This window comes from Arvicola amphibius, chromosome 18, assembly GCF_903992535.2.
Source record: "Arvicola amphibius chromosome 18, mArvAmp1.2, whole genome shotgun sequence".
NCBI lineage: Eukaryota > Metazoa > Chordata > Mammalia > Rodentia > Cricetidae > Arvicola > Arvicola amphibius.
The window spans coordinates 13,162,111-13,182,912 of NC_052064.1; the positions used below are offsets into that span (position 1 = coordinate 13,162,111).

The following is a 20,802-nucleotide window of genomic DNA, read 5'->3' on the forward strand; positions in this document are numbered from 1 at the left end:
CATAAATATGATGTAAGAAGTTTACACAGGCCCTTCCAATATGCTTCTTCTTGACAGCTTCTTTCTGGATAATCATGGACTGGGCTACCTCCCCATAAACTTGAAAAACACAGACACAATAGGTTCCTTTTATTGAAACTGAACCAATTTACCTTTATGGTATCAAAGCAAACAAACCTTGTGATTTTATTAATTTTTTATTACAAGAATTCTCTTCACAAAACAAAAACCACTATCAAGATAAATGGAGACAGGAAACAACAACAACTTCACATGCCTCTGGGTTTCGGTAAGCATTTGGCTTAATTTACAGACTACCTTTGCTAAACTGCATAGCATTCAAGTTTATGAATTCCTAATCTTTGCAAGTAGAGAACGCTCTAACATCTATGGCAGAAAGAGAATGTAATCAATCAGTAAAATGAGAAGCCAGATTGAGGAAGGCAGTATTAAGCAGACAGTCTCTACAAGCACTCTAGGTGAAGTTCAGGTTTGTAGAGTAGATGCATATCTGTTGGCTAAGGTGGGTCACAACTGAACCCTCCCTAACACCAATGTTTATCTAAAGCTTTGACGCGTTTGCAACAGACAGATAAAAGCTTCAAGTAAGTCACCCAGTTATCTAACACTTTCAAAAGCACCAAGCTCTCTCTTTAGTCTAACATCTACAGTCAAGTTATACATACTTAGGGATGTTTGTTTTTTGTTAGGTATGTATCCTGAATGCTATGCAGTTTAGCAAAGGTAGTCTGTAAATTAAGCCAAATGCTTACCGAAACCCAGAGGCATGTGAAGTTAATTTAAGTCATTGCACCAACAGACTAAGACAAAATCTGTGGAGCTTTCTGAAAATATCGTCTTTGAAGAGCTGAACTTCTTCTGCCAGACCTTGATGCCAAGTTAATGACATGCCCTGAGATCATTCAAGACTATGTACTTAGTCTGTTGTCCTACTGTGTGCTCAGTCTGCTCAATCCTGCTTTTATGAGAACAAAGTAACCAACCTTATAAAGCCTTGGATTAACCATGCAATTAGCTTTTACAACCTAAACTAAATGCATAACTTTAATCTTGAATTATGTACTTGTCCATGCCCCTGATCCAGAATAATTTGTGTATGCTGTGATAATAATCTGCTGAGAACAATCAACAGGTCAAAAACAACCCTAAACAAAACATAGTCACCATAAATGTTAGATGCTAAATGTAGATATAGTTTGATAACAAAGTTTGGTTTTGTTATTCTGGGTCAGTAACACAACTTCTTCCCTTGTGTAACTGTTTCTATAAAAAGGTATCCTTTATATTCTTTCCTTTATACCACATTTTCTGTGCTCTTTAATAAACACAAAGCAAAGTCCTTTGTTAGGGGCAGACACAGAATGGCACAGGCAAGCACAACATTAAAAAAGGAAACACAGGAGGACACTAGGAACTATTTCCCTGACACAGTCTACGGTCAGGCTCAAACCGTTAAGTCCAAAACTTTGATATCCTCATTTAAAAATATTAAGACCTGAATACTCAGAGAAAAAGGTTAATGTTGTATTGTATGTAGTCTCTAAACTGCTAAAGATACAGATTTAAATTCTTAAGAAGCATGCAAGGCTCAGAACTTTCTGAATAAACGTTGAAGACAAAGGGGAAAAAAGTAACATTTTTCTAAAAGCAGCAGGTGGCTCTTATCTCAACGGCAGTCAACAAAACAGATTCAGAACTCTTAGCAGAATTTCTAGATAATTCCCCCAATAGTTTGTGACAAGTCTATCAAGTAAAATAATGAAGAGCATTAGCTTGTTTGGTGGTACACAAAAACATCTGGGGAAAGAGGTAAAGTAATGGGATAAAATCATCATAAAGACCCTCCTAACCATAACAAATGATTTTTTTCTATATAGGACTGAACTGTTATATGTACCTTCTGTCTGGGGTGGAGTGGCACTGTTAGCCTTTCACCAACTTGGTACACTTAGTGTAAAAATTTTTTAAATGCAATTAAAATTTTTTCCAATCTTAGCCAAATATACATAATTTTATCACTAGCTTATCACAGTAAAATAAGACTTTGTTTTGTTATTATATTTGCAGTTTTAAATGTTACAATAGTAGTCATTTGAAACGAGTTTAAGGAAATCTTAAGTACAAGAAAATGGACTTTATATTTATAAAACTTTCAACATAATCAAAGGTTCTTCTTCCTTGATTTGCAGCCTAAAAGTCACAAATTACAAAATAAAAACAGTTCTAAGAAAAGTCTCAAATTGCACTGTATCTACCTTAAGACATGAAATATTTCAAACTGTACTGAAATGCTTTTTTCTTTCTATAAAGTCCCAATTGGAAGTCTTGCTGACAGAAAGGGGTTCAAGATCTGAGAAAAGCAATCGCGAAAATTCAGCCTGGGAAAGGGAGAAGTGTATTTTTCACCCTTTCCTTAGCTACACTGAGTCTTTTACTACGGAAACATATGCTGTATCATTCAACAGCACAGGATGGCACTGGACCACTTCTCTCGGACTTAAACTGTAAGGGTCCCGAGAAGATGCTCAAGACAAAAAAAAAAAAAAAAAGTTCTTCCTAGAGGACCAAACAGGCTTTACCCCTAAGGCTTGCTCGGCACGATCCTGTCAATGACTTCTCGGCTGGGCTAGGTAGGGCTCCCCCCGTACCCCAGGCCACGTCCCGCGGTCTTTACAGAGAAGGTCAGGCCAGTACCCACGACTCCCTCGCGGGTTACAGTCGAGCCCTACAACTGGCGAGAGCCACACGGGCTAACCGAGCCCCAGGGCCACGGGTGGGCTCGGGCGACCCCCGCCCCCACTGCCAACCCCACCCACGCCCAGGCAGCCCAGGGGGCCTCCCGGACGGCGGACCCAGCAGAGCCAGACTGGAAGCTCCGCCGCCCCGCACGCAGACTCCCGCGGGCGCCCGGCGCCGTCCGCCGCGGCTCGGGCCCACCCCCAGGGGTCCCGGCGCCATTTGGTTCCTCCAGCCCGCCGCCATTTTCCGCCGCCGCCAGCTCGCCGCGGCGCTCGGGCGCTCGCCCGGCGGTCCCGGCCGCCAGCGGCCGCACGGGCCGGCGAAGGAGATGGCGGGCGCGGCGTGCGGGGCCGCCGGGGCCACTGGGCGAAGGCCGAGCTCCGACCCCGCCCGCGGCGCCCGACCGGCGACAGCCAAGGCCTGCGAAGGGGCCGGCCCGGTCTCACTGGGCGGAGCGGCTGCGCCAGAGGCCCGGACCTGTAGGTTCCATCGCACTTACTTCCTGTTTTGGGTCCGGGCACTTTGGAAGAACCAGGATGGAGGCTCCAAAAAATACCAGGATGGAGGAAGCAGCCACGGGAGAGAGTGGCTGCAGCTGGGGTGAGCGAGCGCAAGCAGCCACCGGAAACGGAGCCGCGGCCGCGCCCCGCCCCCGGCCTCCCAGCAACCCCCCCCTTCTGCCCGCCTCTCCCGTGGGGCGGCCCAGCGCGCCACCCGCGACGTCACTTCCGGCCGCGGCGGCACGCTGCTAGGGTGCCCTGGCGGAGCGAGCGGCTACGGGCTCGGACGCCATTCTCTTAGCGAGCCGTTGTGTGGCCCTCGCCGTCCAGCCGTTGCCGATGTCGCAAAGCCAGGCGTAGGTCTCTGCTCCATCCCGGAGATCCGGAGCTGAGAGGAGGGAGCGCTGTGGGCCGGCTTGAAGGGGCCTGGGGGTGCAGAAGCGAGCAGTGTCGTCTCTGCTCCTTGATGTCTGGGCGTCTGCTATAATTCTTGGGGAAAGGGGATCTCCGTTGAGTGGGATCTCGCTTTTTAGGAAACGAAGGTTCTGGATGCATTTCAAGTTCAGTGATGGTGCTCTACGCCGGCTGCAGCCCTATAATCTGGAGCCTTAGAAATGAACAAAATAGAAACCCTCTCGCCGTGCTTTTCTATTTTATTTTATTTTTTTATTTTGTTTTTGAGACAGGATTTTTTTCTGTGTAGCTTCGGAGCCTGTCCAGGTACTCTCTTGTGTAGCCCAGGCTGGCCTGGAACTCAAAAAGATCTGCCTGCCTCTGCCTCCCGAGTGCTGGGATTAAAGCCGTGTGACACCCATGCCAATCTTTAGGAATCGGATTCCTTAAGGGAGTTGCATCTTTGGTTTTAAGATTTTTTTCATACGTGATTAAACGCGTTTTTGATCGTATTCACTCTTCCCTGCCCACTCCCAACACCTCCCAGTGTTCCCCCTGACATCCCCCGCTCAAATCACATTCATGTCCTGTTATTCTGTTAAGTGTTTCGTGTATTCTTGAGTATTTGTGTAGCTCAAATGTCCTTGTGTGTAGGGCTGAGCTCTTGAACATGGGAAACCAATCCGGTCTCTTTAGGAGGGAAACTGACTTTGCCTCAGCACCCTTGGCTGCCGGTCGTCCCTTAGGTAGGGATGGAAGCCTTTTACCCCATCCATGCTGGAGTGTTGACTGGAGCGGTGGTGTGCTTCTGGGTGATGGGTATTTCACACCAGTCTCCCCATTGCCCTGGCTCTTTCAGTTTTTCTGCCCTCATCTTCAGTGATACTCCCTTAGCCTTGGTTTAGGGATTCCACTATAAATGTCCCATTTGGGGATGGGCACTCCACAGTCACTTAACTCTGGATGTTGACCATTTGTGATTCTCTGTCCTAATCTCCGTCTGCTGCAAAAAGTGCAGGCTCTGATGAGAACACCAAAGAAGCCCCCCCCCCCCTTTTTTTTTTTTTGCTGTGTTTAAAGCACCCAAGCTGGACACTAATTAAAGTAGTGAAGGCTTTGGAATCTGAGGTAGCATAGGCTATATAGACCCCATCTCAAAACCAGGTTCTAAGCAGTAGGTTCCTGTTGGTATTCCTTTTCTGATTTCAATGGCATCTAACTTGTTTATAAAACCAAGATATGTTATGTTCTGCTTTCTCTTCGCTATTGTTAATAGAAGATTTAAAGTTGGTCTTTCAAGTCTAAGCAAGAAGGAGGGGACGTGGACACAGTTCCACCCCTAATCAAGAAGCTGTTTGCACATGACAGCTCTTGGGAAAGGGCAACTCAGCTTTTTCAGTGGAGCAAAATTGGATGTGTCAGCCGTGCTCTATGGCAGGCCTGGTCCACAGGAGTAGATGGCCAACAATTTGGACCATACATTTCTTTTGAGGGTGTTTTTCTTTTTAAGAGAAAGAACAGACATGACGTTGGGTGGGTTAGGAAAGCAGAGGATCAAGAAAGATGGGGGACAAGAAATATGACAAGATATGTAAAAATATACTATATGGTGTTGTGTGGCATTTTGTTTATGTTTTGACAATAAAACTTGCCCGGAGTTCAGAGGATAGAGCTGGCCGCTAGGTCTGGAGGTCTGTACAGACAGGAAACAGGAAGTGATAAGGTGGGGCATAGACAGGTTTTCGGCCCCTTCTTGGTCTGAGGTTGCAGAGAGGTAAGAAGTGACCGGTTGTTCTTTGCTTCTTTGATCTTTCAGCTTTTGCCCCAATATCTGACTCCAGGTTTTATTGATAATACTAGTTAGGATCTTGTTTCAAAATGAAATTATCATCAGTAGAAGAAAAACCCTGGCTTTCACTTATATTCTCATATCTGAGGACTTTGTGGAAACTGGTAACAATGAGTTTCAGGTAACTAATAAGGTTACCAAGATTTAGAGATTTCCTCTAATAAAGCACACTGGCAATTGGCATTTAATTAGAAAAATGTTATACGTCCTTAGGTTTTTAGCTAAATGTATGTAGCTTTTACCAGCGGCAGGCATTATTTTCTTACACGTTTCTCGGAATTAAAGAGACTATGGAAGTAGTGGGATAACCACCATACATCTGTTAGAACGGCCCCGAGCACAGCCACAGCACCGACTGCCATCAGGGCTGTGGATAAACAATGCTCGTTTTCTACTGGGGCTGACACACAGTGGGGTAGCCTCTTAGGAAGACGGGTTAGCATTTTGTCTTATTTTATACAAAATAACACTTTCCTCATGTGATTTACAGCAGCCTTATTCACAGTCGACAAACAGAATGCAACCAAAAGTTGTTTCGGAGGGTAAACCAGAAGTCAGTCTCAGCCTTCCTAAGGATACGGCCCGTTAAAACAGTTCCTCATGTTGTGGTGGCTCACCAACTATAAAACCATTTCTTTGCTACTTCATAACTAATCATGGATAATTTGGTATGTAGAATATCTGATATGTGACCTTCCCCCCCCCCCAAAGGGTCACGACTCACAGGTTGAGAACTGCTGAGGTGAATAACTAAACAAAGAGGCACACCCTTAAATGGAATTTTTTGTTGTTTTTGTTTTGTTTTTCTAGAATTTCTGTTTTTTTGTTTTGATTTTAGATAGCTCTAGCTGTACTGTAACTTGTTTTGTACACCAGGCTGAACTCAAACCCACAGAGATCTACCTTCCTCTGCCTCCCAAGTGCTGGCATTAAAGGTGTGCACCACCACTGTGTGAACTCATACAATGGAATTGTATTTGGTGTAAAGTAGGGAAGAATCAAGATATATTTTATTACATAAAGAAAATGATCTATGCTGTACGTGGTAGGACTATGCCCATTGTGGTTGTCTTGCTTTTCTATTGCCGTGAGGAGACACCAAGCCAAGGCAACTTAAAAAACAAAAGAATCTGATTGGAGGCTTGCTTACAGTTTTAAAGGATGTGTCCATAGTTGTCATGGAAGGGAGCATGGCAGCAGGCAGGCATGGCACTTGAGCAGTAGCTGAGAACTTACATCCTTATCTACAAGTTGAAGGCAGAAGGCCAATTAAGTTTTGGGCTTTTGAAACTTGAAGCCTGCCTCCAGTGACATACCATCTCCAATAGGGCCACACCTAACCCTTCTCAAATAGTTCACCAAGCGGAGAGCAGGCATTCAAATATAAGAACCTACAGGGACCACACTCATTCATCCACCACAGTGATATTCTGTAAAGGTCAAGGTTTTGGAGACAGTAAGATTAGTGTTACCAGGGGTGGGGAAAATGGATAGAGTTCAGGGGTTCCTATAGCAGCAAAGACTCTTTGTGGTACTGAAATAGAAACATGCCTTTACAGTTGTAGCGAACCCCATGGGTCTGATAGATACAACACTCCAAGTGAACTCTAACATAAACCATGTACTTTCTTTGTTAATAGTGTGTCAGTGTAGGTTCATCCGTTATGGTAAATGCTCACTCTGATTGTAGGTGTGCGCATGAGGTTTGCAGGAATTCTCTGTACTTCCTGCTCAACTTTGTGGTGAATGTAGAAAGTGTTTGTTGCTCTTAAGAAACTGAAACCTAGATCTGGTTGTAAAATGAGGGACGTTTAGACCTCTTATTAGGGGTCTTATTCTTTACTATCAGATGAAGTAGATAAAGAATATGGAAGGCAGAAAGATGAGAGAAGATTGGTATTTTTATCACCTTCTGTTGGGAAGACAAATTCTAGATTTTACCAACTACCTTGCATTGGGAGTTTTAAGGAAGCATGAAAAAAACAAAAAGTCATAATATTGATATTTAAAAATGTAAATCTATTATCAAAGTAACACCTCTGCACCCTTAACCTGCATAATTATTATAAATATTGTCTAGAATGTGACTTGAATCCCAGAATATCTGTATGTAGTTACACCTACCTCTCTTCTTAGTGTGTTCTCAGATTATGCATGAAAATTTAAATAATTGGGATTTAAGCATCTTAAAGAAAAATAAACATGAGAAATATCACCTCTAACAGAAGTTATGGCAGAAAAACATCTACACCATGTTAATGGTATTTGCTATATTGCTATTTTGATTTTTGGGCTCCTTGTTTTTATCAGACTCATGAACATCATCATAGAGTCAGTATTAATAAAATTTCCTTCTTCCCTCCTTATTTCCCCTTTCCTTCATTATCTGCCCCAGCCCTTCCTTATTCTGAGTCAGGGTCTTGCCGCTGAGCCTAGGCTGTACTTAAACTAATAATCCTCTTGCCTCAGCTTCCTAAATGCTGGTATTACAGGCATGCATCCCCATGTTCAGCTAAAATTAATTTCCTCTTTTGAAAAGTTAATGTATTAATATAAAAGTATTTGAAATACTAAGGTGTTGCTTCTGTTTCATGTAAGTAGTTGGTATGCTTCAGAAAAAAAGGACATTTTTCAAAATAAAAGAAAAATACTATGTAATTTGTCTTTCCCTATGGTGTGGATGCTGTTAATATAACCGTTGGCTTTCTAAAAGTTTGGGAGAGTGGATAGGGACCCTAAGGCTAGCGGAGGAGTGAGTGACCTGTTCTATTCATTCTCCACCTCACTCCTGGTTCAACCTTATCTCATTTCTTCCTGAGGCTTTCCTCTGGGCTGCAGTTCCAGCTCTAAACCCTTTTCCTCAAAGTCTGCTTTCTGTCTGAGTCTCATTTCTCCACTGCTTAATCCTTCAACCTGGAAATCTCCTCTCTGTACTTTTTGGTTCCTTTTCATTGCTGAGACTGATTGGAAAATTAGCAGAAGAACATTCCAGTTGCTCTCAGGGGAACGGAGGTCTAAGGTTTCACACACTTCTGTCCAGTAAGGATCAGAGCAGGGATGCTATGAAAGTGACCTTTACACAGAGAACTCACAGCAGGCATTACTGAGAAAGTATTTAAGCAGAGCCTTAAAAAGTGAGCACAAGCAGCATGGTCTGGATGGTGGGAGGTGTTTGTCCAGACTAGTGCAATAAAGAACTTATTCGTAGGGAGTGGCTGTCCTATATAGCATAAAATAGTAAGAACACAGCTCAGGTAAATGGTAGACCAAGTCATGTTCAGATGTTAATTGACTTTTCTAAAAAGATTTATTTTATGCATATGAGCGCTCTATCTGCATGTACACCTTTGTGCCAGAAGAGGGCATCAGATTCCACTAGAAATGGTTGTGGACCACTATGTAGTTGCTGGGAATTGAACTTTCGACCTCTGGAAGAACTGCCATTGCTCTTAACTGCTGAGCCATCTTTCCAGTCCTGTTAACTAACTTTTGTTTTGTTTTTTGGTTTAGATTTTTTTTTTTGGTTTTGTTTGTTTTGTTTTCGAGACAGGGTTTCTCTGTAGCTTTGGAGCCTGTCCTAGAACTAGCTCTTGTAGACCAGGCTGGCCTCAAACTTACAGAGATCCACCCACCTTTGCCTTCCGAGTGCTGGAATTAAAGGTGTGCGCACCACTGCCGGCTCTGTTAACTAACTTTTTAAAAGCTTATTTCCTTTACTAAATTTTAAGTGTGTGAAGCACTATAATTCACACACACACACATGCAGTGCGATTTGTGTGCAACACTGTACAGAAAGTGCGTGAGCTTCTTCATCTATCTGGATACTATCTGCCCATTAATAAGTATTTCCCACTTCCTCCTCCCCTCGGTCCCTGGTAACCACCAGTCTGCTCTTTGATTTCATGAATCTTTGGTTTTACAAATTTGAATATTTTAGATACCTCATTCAAGTAGAATAATGTGTTTGTTTCTGTGACTGACATTTCATTTTGCATCATATTTGCAAAATTTATTTATATTATTAGATTCCTTCTTTTTAAAAACTTGGAACAGTATTCCTCTGTAAGACTACAGCTGAGCACATGCCCAAACAGGGCCAAGATGATCTGTAACCCACCTTTACCATGTCAGAGATTTAGGTTGCCAGCATACGGCACAGTATCCCTGATTAGTAGATTCTTAAATGTTTGTTGATATCAAACATACTTGATTTACTTTCACCAAAAGAATTAGAAGCGGAACATGTTTTGCAGTGGCTTCTGTCTGTAGGAGCACAGCCTTTTTTCAGATATCACTCTATGGGCAATTAAGAAAGGAACAAATGCTGGCATTTATTATTCTTCAAACACAAGGCGGTCACTTTGAACACTATGTCACTCTTGCTGTTACTCTGAAGTCCACTGCTCAATTCTTGTGGGCGCAGAGGCAACACCTTAAGGCCTTTCATCCAACCAGCAGGTGTCTCTATTGTTCAGCAAGATTTTCTTTTTAGAGTCGTAGCTTCACCAGTAGATGGAAATTTGGGGACTTGAATTGCTAAGGGTATGCTATAGCAGATCACAGACAAGAACTCGGATCCAAACTCAATGATAAAGCTTACGAGAAGGGATTATGCTTTGAATTCAGATATGGGAAAGCTTCCTAGCATTTAAAGACGTGTTGTAGATCGCTGCTCATTTCTTCCAGTTGGTGTGCATCAAGTTTCCTTCCCTGAACGTGCAGCAGAAGAGAAGAAACAAATGCCTTCACCACTCAGTAGCCCACACACTTGCAATCCGTTTATTCATGTTATTCAGCAGGGATTCCTCAGAACCTACTCTGCTTTGAGTATTTTAGAGACAGAGAATAAGGTTCTGATCAAGAGAGACAAAATTTCTGCTTTCATATAATCTATTTTCTAGGGGAACAACTCACATTGTATCATATCTGCCTCACACCATGTAAAATCTTGTGGTTATGATGTTAGTTTGCTATATGCCTAACAACTGTCCGTGAACTTTCTCATAACTAGCAATAAGAGATGATAATATATGAATTAAATCACTTGCATTCACAGTCAACCACACTGCAAGTATTAGAAAAGTTGGCCCATGTCCATTGCTTTTGCTTAGTCTGGCAATATCAAGTTCTCGGAGGTGTTAGAGATCCTTTGTCTTTACACATAACATCAATTATAGGACGAGCATTGCCATGTTTGATGTATACACGCATGTGCACGAGCACATGTGAAATGTGCTGCATGTGGGTGCTTGTGAAGGCCAAACAAATGTGTTCTCTTCACACAAGGATATTAGGTTCCCTGCCTTAACTCCATAATAGTGACAATAAAATTCATATCTTCTTACTTATGGGCAAGCACCTTACCAACTAAGCCATCTCCACAACCCTCAATCTGTTTTTAAATATTTCTGTAATCATTTATGAATGTCTACATCGTACTAAATATAACCATGTTAAATTAAACTTCAACACATAATACTTTGGTTACACTGCACTTTAAGTAGGTAGGGCTAGTGAAGACAAGTAATATATAGATATTTAATTGAATGAAATTTATACTAACGGGATTAGAAATGCAGAGTTTTAATGGGGCATTTGTCCAACCTGGTGTGGAAAGATAGAAGACTGTCACGGGCAGTGTCTGGGAGGAGGGGAAATTCCTTTCTCTAGTCCTCCACAACCAGCTGCTGGTCTTTTTTATATACCCTCTTTTTTTTTTTTTTTTTTGGCTTTTTGAGACAGGGTTTCTCTGCAGCTTTTTTAGAGCCTGTCCTGGAACTAGCTCTTGTAGACCAGGCTGGCCTTGAACTCACAGAGATCCGCCTGCCTCTGCCTCCCGAGTGCTGGGATTAAAGGCGTGCGCCACCACCGCCCGGCTATATACCCTCTTTTTACATGATGCTTCAGTCTTTTTTTTTTCCTTGACAAAGAACTGTATGTGGTGATATCATTCTCTATTAAAAACATTATTAATCTTGATTACTTTTTGACTCTCTTCTGAGAAGAAACCCATTCCGCCTTACCACTGCTAACCAACGGAAACATATCTACTGATACAGCAGTGCTCCAAATACAGTGCTATGAACAGCTATGTTGTTGGAATTGTTGACAGTAAATAGAACACTCTCAAGTGACTAACTCCTGCAATGTGTTCCTGCCCTTTTTTACCATGAGAACATTTTGATAAAGTAAAGAATTTCAGAATCATATTTCTTATTCTTGCGCACTGTTGATAGGTACTGTGGGACAATGGTCTTGTATCCTGTAAAGATTTGTCATTTGTACTGGTTTAATAAAACGCTGATTGGTAGGAAGTATAGTCAGGACAACCAGAATAGGAGAATTCTGGGAAGAGGAAAGGCTCAGTTTGCAGTCGTCACCCAGATGCAGAGGAAGCAAGATGAGAATGCCTCACTGATAAAAGGAATCAAGCCATGTGGCTAACACAGACAAGAATTATGGGTTAATTTAAGATGTAAGAGTTAGTTAATAAGAAGGCTAAGCTAATAGCCAACCAGTTTATAATTAAAGTAGGCCTCTGTGTGTTTCTTTGGGACTGAACAGCTGCGGGACCGGGTGGGACAGAAACTTCTGTCTACAGATAGGAGTATAAATTAGGTTATGTGTTATGAGAACAGAAGAGACCAAGCAGCCCTACTATATGTATACAAAGGGAAAGAAATCATCATGTCAGAGGGACATTGTTACCTTCATATTTATTGTACCACTGTACATGCTAGCCAGGAAATAGAAATCACCCAAGTATCCATGGAACAAAGTAAAAATTGTGACAATATAGATGGAACTGGAAATCATTGTGTTAAGTGAAATAAGGCACAGAGAGACAATGACCACATGATCTTTGTCATATGTGGAACTGGAAATAGTTACATGGAATAGCTATATAGTAATTATACATATTTATGGAGTACACTGTGATGTGTGATAATGTAATAATTATGTCAGGGTAAATGGCATATCTGTCACCTGCTACACGCAGTATTTTTGCATGGAATTATACTCAGTATTGGAGTTCTAGTTTTCAACATTATATCATAGAAGTAGATGCTGGAAGAAATGTGTACCAGAGAAGATACTGGTGTTTTTAGAAGTTAAGCAATATAGAGAGTGTCCCAGGCTATAGCGATGCCTCTGAGTTCACCTTTCGGTGGTTGAAGAGACCAGATCAGAGTGGTCATAGCCATAATTCATTGGCTTTGAGTCCCCTTACAGGGATTGTGGTAAATGTTATGTCTGACAGGCTTAAAAATATTTCATATTTTTGATCATAATTGACACAAGCCCCTGCAGAAAGCCATAGTATGAGCAGAAAATGAATACTTGGAACATACTAGTAATACCTATCTCTATTATGTCTCTAAAAGTCAAGTGCTCACAAAGTTAACCTGAAGTCTATATGCTCATAATTAGTAGATGTACGTTATGAGAATATCTAGGCAGAAGAATGAAGAGCCATTTGTAATAGGCTTTCTCTTTGAGCCACCAACCAGCTCCCAAATCAGGACATAGAAACTTATTAGTTATGACTGCTTGGCTTTATCTTAGTGCTTATTTTAATCTGTTTCTCTTTATGTTTTGCCTTGGGGTTTTTATCTCTCTCTCTCTCTCTCTCTCTCTCTCTCTCTCTCTCTCTCTCTCTCTCTCTCTCTCTCTCTCTCTCTTTCTTTCTAAATTGCTTAACTTTTCTGTTGTCTCCATGGCTGACTGACTGGGAGCGGCCTGGCTTCTGGCTCCCTCCCCTCTCAGATTTCACCACCTGCTTATTCTCTCAGCCTGCCAGCCCCACCTGTTCTTCTCCCTCAGGGGCCTTAGGCAGGCAAGGTGAAACAAATGCAACACATCTTTACATAATTAAACAAATGCAGCCCAAACAAATGTAACCCACCTTTCCATCGTTAACACAGGCAGCAGAGACAGATGTAACACACCTTTACATAGTTAAAGTAATAGTCCTCAACAGTTCTTCACAGCTCAGACAGGGCAGAATGGTGTTCTTCTTTTATAGTTGACAATACATTCTCAGTTTCTCTTCTACGGTGCACTTAGTCAAGACTGAACCAACGTGTCTGAATCAGAGCTTCCAAGGGAATGGCCTTGTCTGATCTACATACAAAGATCACTTTCTATCACAGGGAGATTTACCTGGGGTTTCCTGATCAAGCTTGGTCCTAAGCTTTCTCCTTGGGAGCTTCTAGGGGTAACGAGGCCCATTAGGCAATGAATTATTTTGTAATTAGGCATGTCTCAGTGTGTCAGAAGTGCACAGTCATCCGTCTGTTGTATAATTTTCACTAAAAAGGATAAACTGTAGTCTGTCCAGGCTCTTTTGCAATGAATAGAAAGTGACCAATTCATTTTGTTTTCCCCATCGATGAATTATGGTCAGAATACAAAACACAGTAGTGAGGAAATTTTGGAATAATTCTTAAACTCTCACAACATTTACTCTACGTTTTAGTCGAGAGAGTCGTACTTGATACCTCTTTTCAGTGGCTGAAACTAATCCTTTGTTAATCCGAACCAAAGTGCTTCTCAATTGCTGTCTTTATGACTGTTGTAAGAAGTATAATTAAGACTTTGTGCCTACTTCCCCTTCAATTATACGTCTTACTTAACTTCTGGGAGAGGAAAATTCATCAATTCTCTTCAATGGAGCGACACTGGGCATCTCAACCACACTCTGGCGCAGGCTATGTGCACAACCCGTAGTGGGCAAGCATGAAACAGGCTCCATGGTATGTTGTGTGCTCTTTGTTAGTGCTTGGTGGATTTTTTTTTTCTCTTTTTGGTTGTCTAGGTTCTCCGGGGTTGATGCACAAGTATTTTAAAAATCTGTAATGATTTTACATTGACAGTCAATTGACCAAGCTCATAGACAAGAACTGGAAGAAAGCCTTCACTGTCCTATAGGAAAACTTGAAAATCATCAAGCGACAATATTTTTAGACTTCAAGTTTTTTAGATACCAAGAAAATGTGGGCTTTTTAGTTGGTTTTCACTGAAGAAAGCAGAACACAGACTTGGAGATCAACCACAGATACTGCCCCAACATTGTCCTTTCGCATGAATAGAATTAATTTGTTAGGACAGTTTGAGATTTTTAGGGGTTGGCTCAGTGGGTAAGGGCACTTGCTCTGCTTGAGGACCTGAGCTTCGATCCACAGCATCCAGGTAAACAAACGAACAAAAAACCAAGCATTGCTGTTCATGCACAGAGGTCTCATTGGCCATCTGGTCTATGTGAAGGGTGAACTTCTGATCCAGCGAGGGACCCTGCGTCAAGGCAATAGGGTGGAGGAAGCCGTAGATGATGGCATCAACCTCCTCCTCTGACCTCCACATGCTCCTGTATAGGAACAGAATCCTTCCCACTCACATGCATGTAACACACACACACACGAGCATGCATGTAACACACACACACGAGCATGCATGTAACACACACACACAAGCATGCATGCACATGAGGAGTTTGCAATTTTAGAAAACTGAAGAAGGTAACACAGTTCCTACATCTGATATCACTTACTCTGAACATCTTTAAAATTTGGTATGTTTGTTATAATTAATGAATCATTGCTGACAGAATTAATATCAAGAGTCCATGTGTTTAGATTATTTTTTATATTTTTACGTAGTGACCTTTCAACTCTAGAATCCTCCCCAGGACCCACACTCCACTTATTTATCTCATCCACTCAGGCTGCTCTTGGCTGTGACAATTTCTGAGACTTTCGGTATTTTTGATAACTTTGACTGTTTTCAGGAATGCTGACAAGATGTTTTGTAGGCTTTTGCTTTGTTGGGATTTCTCAGAGGCTCTCCTTATGTTAGATGGATTGATATTGGGAAGGAAGACTGCCGAGGTCAGTCGCCACAAATATTACATGTAGATCCTCTCCACATGACTTCCCATTTACAAACCTGTGATTGGGAGTCTTGCTCACTTGGTCCAGGGAGTTTCAGTAAAGTTTCTCCTCTTCCCTTTCCTGCACTTTTTAGAAGGGCTGTCTCACTAGTCAGTAACAAGTGTTAAGTTACTCTACACTTTCCTCCTTGAGAGTGCAGAACGTATATTTATTATTAAGAATTAGTCTATACTGAAGATTTATTTATTCTTGCTAATTTATTAATTTACTCATTTGTTTATATCAGTGCAAATTCACGGTTATTTATTACATACATTAGGCTCTAGTCTCTTACTACATTGTTTTGATTGTTTTGCACAAACTGTTCCAGGTGTGTAATATATCTGCTTAGCTGCAAAATGAAACACACACACACACACACACACACGCACACACACAATTTTGCCTTCAATTTTTCATTTTTTGTCATTCTTTCCTCCGTCAGGTCTCACGGCTCTGTTTACTTTCCCCTGAATTACTAACACACTTCACCTTACATCACCCAACTAAAGCCAGCTTCTCTTCCAAATTCTCTTTGATTGATTCTGATCATAAAATAGGTTACATGGCAGACACCCAGGTGTTAGTGCTTAAGTAGTGCTTAAAATATTGAAATAATCTTAAGAAGAGGGGAAAAGAGGGAACATTTTTACAGGAAGATATTGCTCCCCATCCTTCCCTGGTCTATACATATCCAATCACTATTTGTCTAAATTGTGTGTGTGTGTGTTTATGAGTGTGCGCGTAGAACACACAACAAATTTGTCAGTACTATCTAATGTTTAGTAATCCAGAATTGTCCTTTTATTCACCCAACGTTTATGATTTTTATGCTAAGTATCTTTCAAAGAGAAAGAGCAGGCACAAAGATGAAAAACAACTTGTGTAGTTTCTGTCCTTGGAGGTTCTAGCATGATACAAAAATTAAGCAATTGCCGGGCGGTGGTGGCGCACACCTTTAATCCCAGCACTCGGGAGGCAGAGGCAGATGGATCTCTGTGAGTTCGAGGCCAGCCTGGTCTACAAGAGCTAGTTCCAGGACAGGCTCCAAAGCCACAGAGAAACTCTGTCTCGAAAAACCAAAAATAAAAAAATAAAAAAATAAAAAAAAAATAAAAATAAAAAAAAAATTAAGCAATACTATGATCTTAAGTTTGGGGCTTCATAATCTATAATTCAGTATTCTGCTGGGATATGAGACACTGTGGGGAGTAAATGATAAGGATGAAATAGAGGAAATTGAAGGGGTGGTGTAATGAAATTCAGAACCAGAGATTTTATCAATGGAGATGTTTCACTAGATAAATGCTTTTATCATATGATATACTGGAGAGAAATTTTGGGGGAGTCAATGTATCAGTCCATTAAATTAAAATAATCAAGACGGATGTCAAAGGATAATACTGTTGGGGGTTGGTGTGTGAGATAAACTCTAAATCTTGGGATAGAATAATCATTGAATGATGTGGGATTCCCCTCTGTATGCTGTGAATACCACTGGTTAATAAACTGTCTTGAGTCTGTGATAGGGTTGAATAAAGATAGGCAGGGAAAACTAAACTGAATTCTGAAAGAAAGGAGGTAGAGTCAGGGGGAAACTATGTAGTCCCGCCTGAGACGGAACCCGGTAAGCCACAGTCTTGTGGTGATATACAGATTAATGGAGATGGGCTAATTTAAGATATGAGTTAGACAGAAATACACTTAAGTTATTGGCCAAACAGTATTGCAGATAATATAGTTTCTGTGTGATTATTTTGGGAGTCTGGGCAGCTGGGAAACGAACAAGCGGCCTCATCCAATAATTGAAGACAGGCCATGTTGGAATTTAGTAGGCTGTGAATGCATTAAAGTGCTCCTCTACTGTCTCTTGGTTCCTAAGATTTTTCTCCTAGAAATTTTATAGGCAGACCTGAGAGATAAGTTCACCTTAGGCATTCCCAGGATGGTATATCACCTGGAGTGAACTAGAGGGGAAGCAGAGCAATATGGAAGATACCATGTGATAACTGTAACACACAGGAAGCCAAATATGAAATCGCCAAGTGGAGTCACAGTCCGAGAGAAAGTGAAATCTAGTAACCAGTTAACCGTGGTCCAAACTATTGTTAGTCAGAAATAGCCCGAGTTCTCATTATGCCATAGGAGTAGAAGTGATGGAGAGCATTTCGATCTCATGCATAGATAACACAGCTTAAAAGCTAGGGTGCACTAGGGTAAGAAACAGGTGACATGAGTATAAAGGGAGTCGTATGATGACAACTCAAGAGCAGACCACTCAAGAGCAGACCGATAGAGAAAGGCTTCGCTCTTCTACAAGAATCGGCGAAACGAAGCAGAACAGAGCAGTTTCAAGGCTAAATGTATCCGCAGGGAGAAAGCAGAGTTTAACCATTATTACAATTGAAAGAATGATTTTTTTTTTTTAGACAAGCCTGAAAGTTTGGCAGAAACAGCGAATGGTGAAAGGGGGAAAGACGAGGAGGCAGTGAGAGAGGAAGAGAAGGTCAAAACTCAGCACCATGAACCAAAAGCATACCTGTAAGGTGTTCCTCTCAAGAGAGACTTGATAGTTAAACAGAGGAATGAGAATATCTTCTCGCAAATGGCAAATCGGTGGCTAATGATTTGCTCAGATGATCGAGTGAAGAGTGAATGAAGAGCGTCTGCTCTTTGTTTATTTGAGCTGTCAGCACTTAGATGAGCTGTGAACAAAAAGACAAAGATTCTACAGACTGCGTCCAGAGAATACTGTGGAAACCCTGGCGCGTTATATATAAAACTGGTGAAGTCGTAATGCAAGCTACTTTCCCCTTCTGTTAAACACAGATTCCTTTCACATACGATATAATATGAATACAGTTTCCTCTCCCTCTACTCCTCCCAGTTCCTCTCCACACCCTCCCCTCCTTTACTAATATAGAAAAATGTGTGGAACAACACAGCTGGGCTAAAATCATTGTCATTTTCGGAAAGAAATGCAGTGGTTCTTTCTTCTGTGGTTTTCTACAATCCCCATACATTTTGATGTCCATCCTCCACCCGAGGGGTTTTCATTTGGGGAGAATAATAGAAAGTGGGATGTGGGGACTGTGTTGTGAAAAACAAAGAGTTAAGCTAGAAAGAACGAGCGTCTTCCCTTGCTTGCTGTTCCTCATCTCCCAGCATTTCCTGCTATCGCTGAAGAGCTAGATTGGGTGAGCCATACCCAGAGGAATGAAGAGTCCCTTGTGCCTGTTTGAGCAACACAATGAGACGAGAATCTGAAGCTCAATTTAGACTCAGCTGTGAAGAAGTAAACGGTTGGAAGTTTGGAGATGAAGAGATAGCAATTTTAGATGACCCCACAACATGATAGGATTATCACCTGCAGTCAAATAGCTTACAAATCAGTCTAGAGGCTTCCAATAGGTATTTAATACTCCATTCTGCCACATAACGATTTGCCTGTCCTTACCTACTAATGTGTGCCACTAGTTACCGACCTTTATTAAATCAGCTCAAGTCAGTTTCCAATTCCATATTGCTTTGGAGACTTAAGAAAAATCTATGTACCTCAGTTTTCCCCATTTAAAAGTCAAAATAGAATCAACATCATCTTGTAAAAGAGTTGCCAGTGTAGTATAATGAACTTTCCCCCAACTCATTTGAGACCGAGCTGCTGATTGACTTCCCCTCCTCCCACGAGTACTCATCTCTTACAGTGATGTTTTTCTACGCAATTTTAATTGATGCATTACTATTCATTTCTCAGCCCTCATTAAGGCTTCACTAATTATTCGTCATGTCTTCTGTTTAAAATTTCGGTGCAGAATCACAGATGTTAATTGTTACACCTCTTTAGTCTACATCAATAAAGCAAGAGTTCCTTGACTCTTACATCCTTGACATGAAAATTGCAAACCTTGTTTTGGAAAATGCCCATCGATTTGAGTATATGTAGGTATTGGGCCTTTGCCAGAAATCTCTAAGATCTGTTCTTGTACCCTGTCAGATTGTGCAAGAATTTGGTGCGTCCCCTTGTGCTCATTTCTCTCACTGCCATAATTATCTTTACAAATTTAGTGATTAAAATTACGTTAATGTTTGCTCCACATCTGTAGACACAAGACATCTTACATGAGTACGGTGGGCACAAATCAAGGTATCAGTACTGCCCATCCCTTCGGGAGACTCCAGGCAGAATCCGTTTTCCTCCCAATGTAAAGCTTCCGTGGCTTATGCACCCCCTTCTGTCCAGCACCGGTCATCCTCCTGCTGCCAGCTCTGTTTTCATCACATCTTCTCTACTTCCTGTTTCTTCTTCCACGATTAAGGATCCGGTGATGCCCTGACCCCACTGATCAACCAGGATAGTCTCCTATCCTAAGATCCACAATCACATCTCTAAAATCCCTTTGGCCACCCAGCTAACATATTAACAGGTCCTGGGCAGGAGGACATGGGCATTTTCCTGACTTCTGCTTGTCATATTTTTATCATATTTGCGGAAGACACTTCTTTTGAAAGTGTTGTCTGCAATTTTCCCTTCACTGTTACTAATAACTTTCCTAGAGGAATGTCATCGGAATTGTATAACTACCCTATTTCTTATGTGTTTAGTTTTTGATCCATGTAATTTTATGGATTATAAAAATTTTTAAGTGTTATTTTCTAAAATAACTACCTCAACAAACAAACAGATATCTTGCTCCTGGCTCATGTTGTATTTTCTCTGTGACAACATTGACTCAGCCATTTCTCCAAGAAACAACAGTTTTCCTGTTAGTGGAGAATGGTATTTAGACATAAATAACAGGGGACGCAAATCTCACATTTTTTTTTCAGAATTTGCTGATTCTTTGGCTCTTATAATCTTTTCATCATCCCTCTTCCACAATGTTCCCTGATGCTTATCCATGGGAGTGTTTTATAGCTATAACCATTGGAAATGGGCTCCACAACTTCGCATTTGATTGTGGTTTTCTGTAGTAGTCTTAGTCTGTTTCATGGAGAAGCTTCCTTGATGAGGGGTCATTGTAGAATATTGTTTTAAGATGTGTTACATTTGTTTATGCCATGGAACCTTTGTTTAATGATGCAAAGATGTGTCACATTCTTTTATGCTGCATTTGTTTAACTCTGTGAAACCTTGTTACTTTGCCTGCTTAAAACATCTGACTGGTCTGATAAGGGACTGATTGGCCAATAGTGGGGCAGAAGGAAAGGATAGGTGGAGCTGGCAGGCAGAAAGAATAAATAGAAGAAGAAAAAAGAAGACCAGGAGGAACAAGAGAAGAAGGAGAGGAAGACGCTAGGCGCCAGCCACACAGCCAGTTGTGGAGTAAGAATGAAAGCAAAATATACAGAATTTAAAAAAAGAAAAGACCCA

The 20,802-nt window shown here is 41.5% G+C and overlaps 1 protein-coding gene across 2 annotated transcripts in view; it reads right to left on the bottom strand.

Annotated features, from left to right (window-relative positions):
- Positions 1 to 3,392, bottom strand: part of Dmtf1 (cyclin D binding myb like transcription factor 1) — a 49,107-nt gene extending 45,715 nt beyond the window's left edge. For both annotated transcript variants that reach the window (XM_038315522.2, XM_038315521.2), the window contains exon 1: positions 3,260 to 3,392. The gene's annotated coding sequence lies outside the window, so the exon portion shown is untranslated. The remainder of the gene's footprint in view (positions 1 to 3,259) is intronic.
- Positions 3,393 to 20,802: the final 17,410 nt, after the last annotated feature.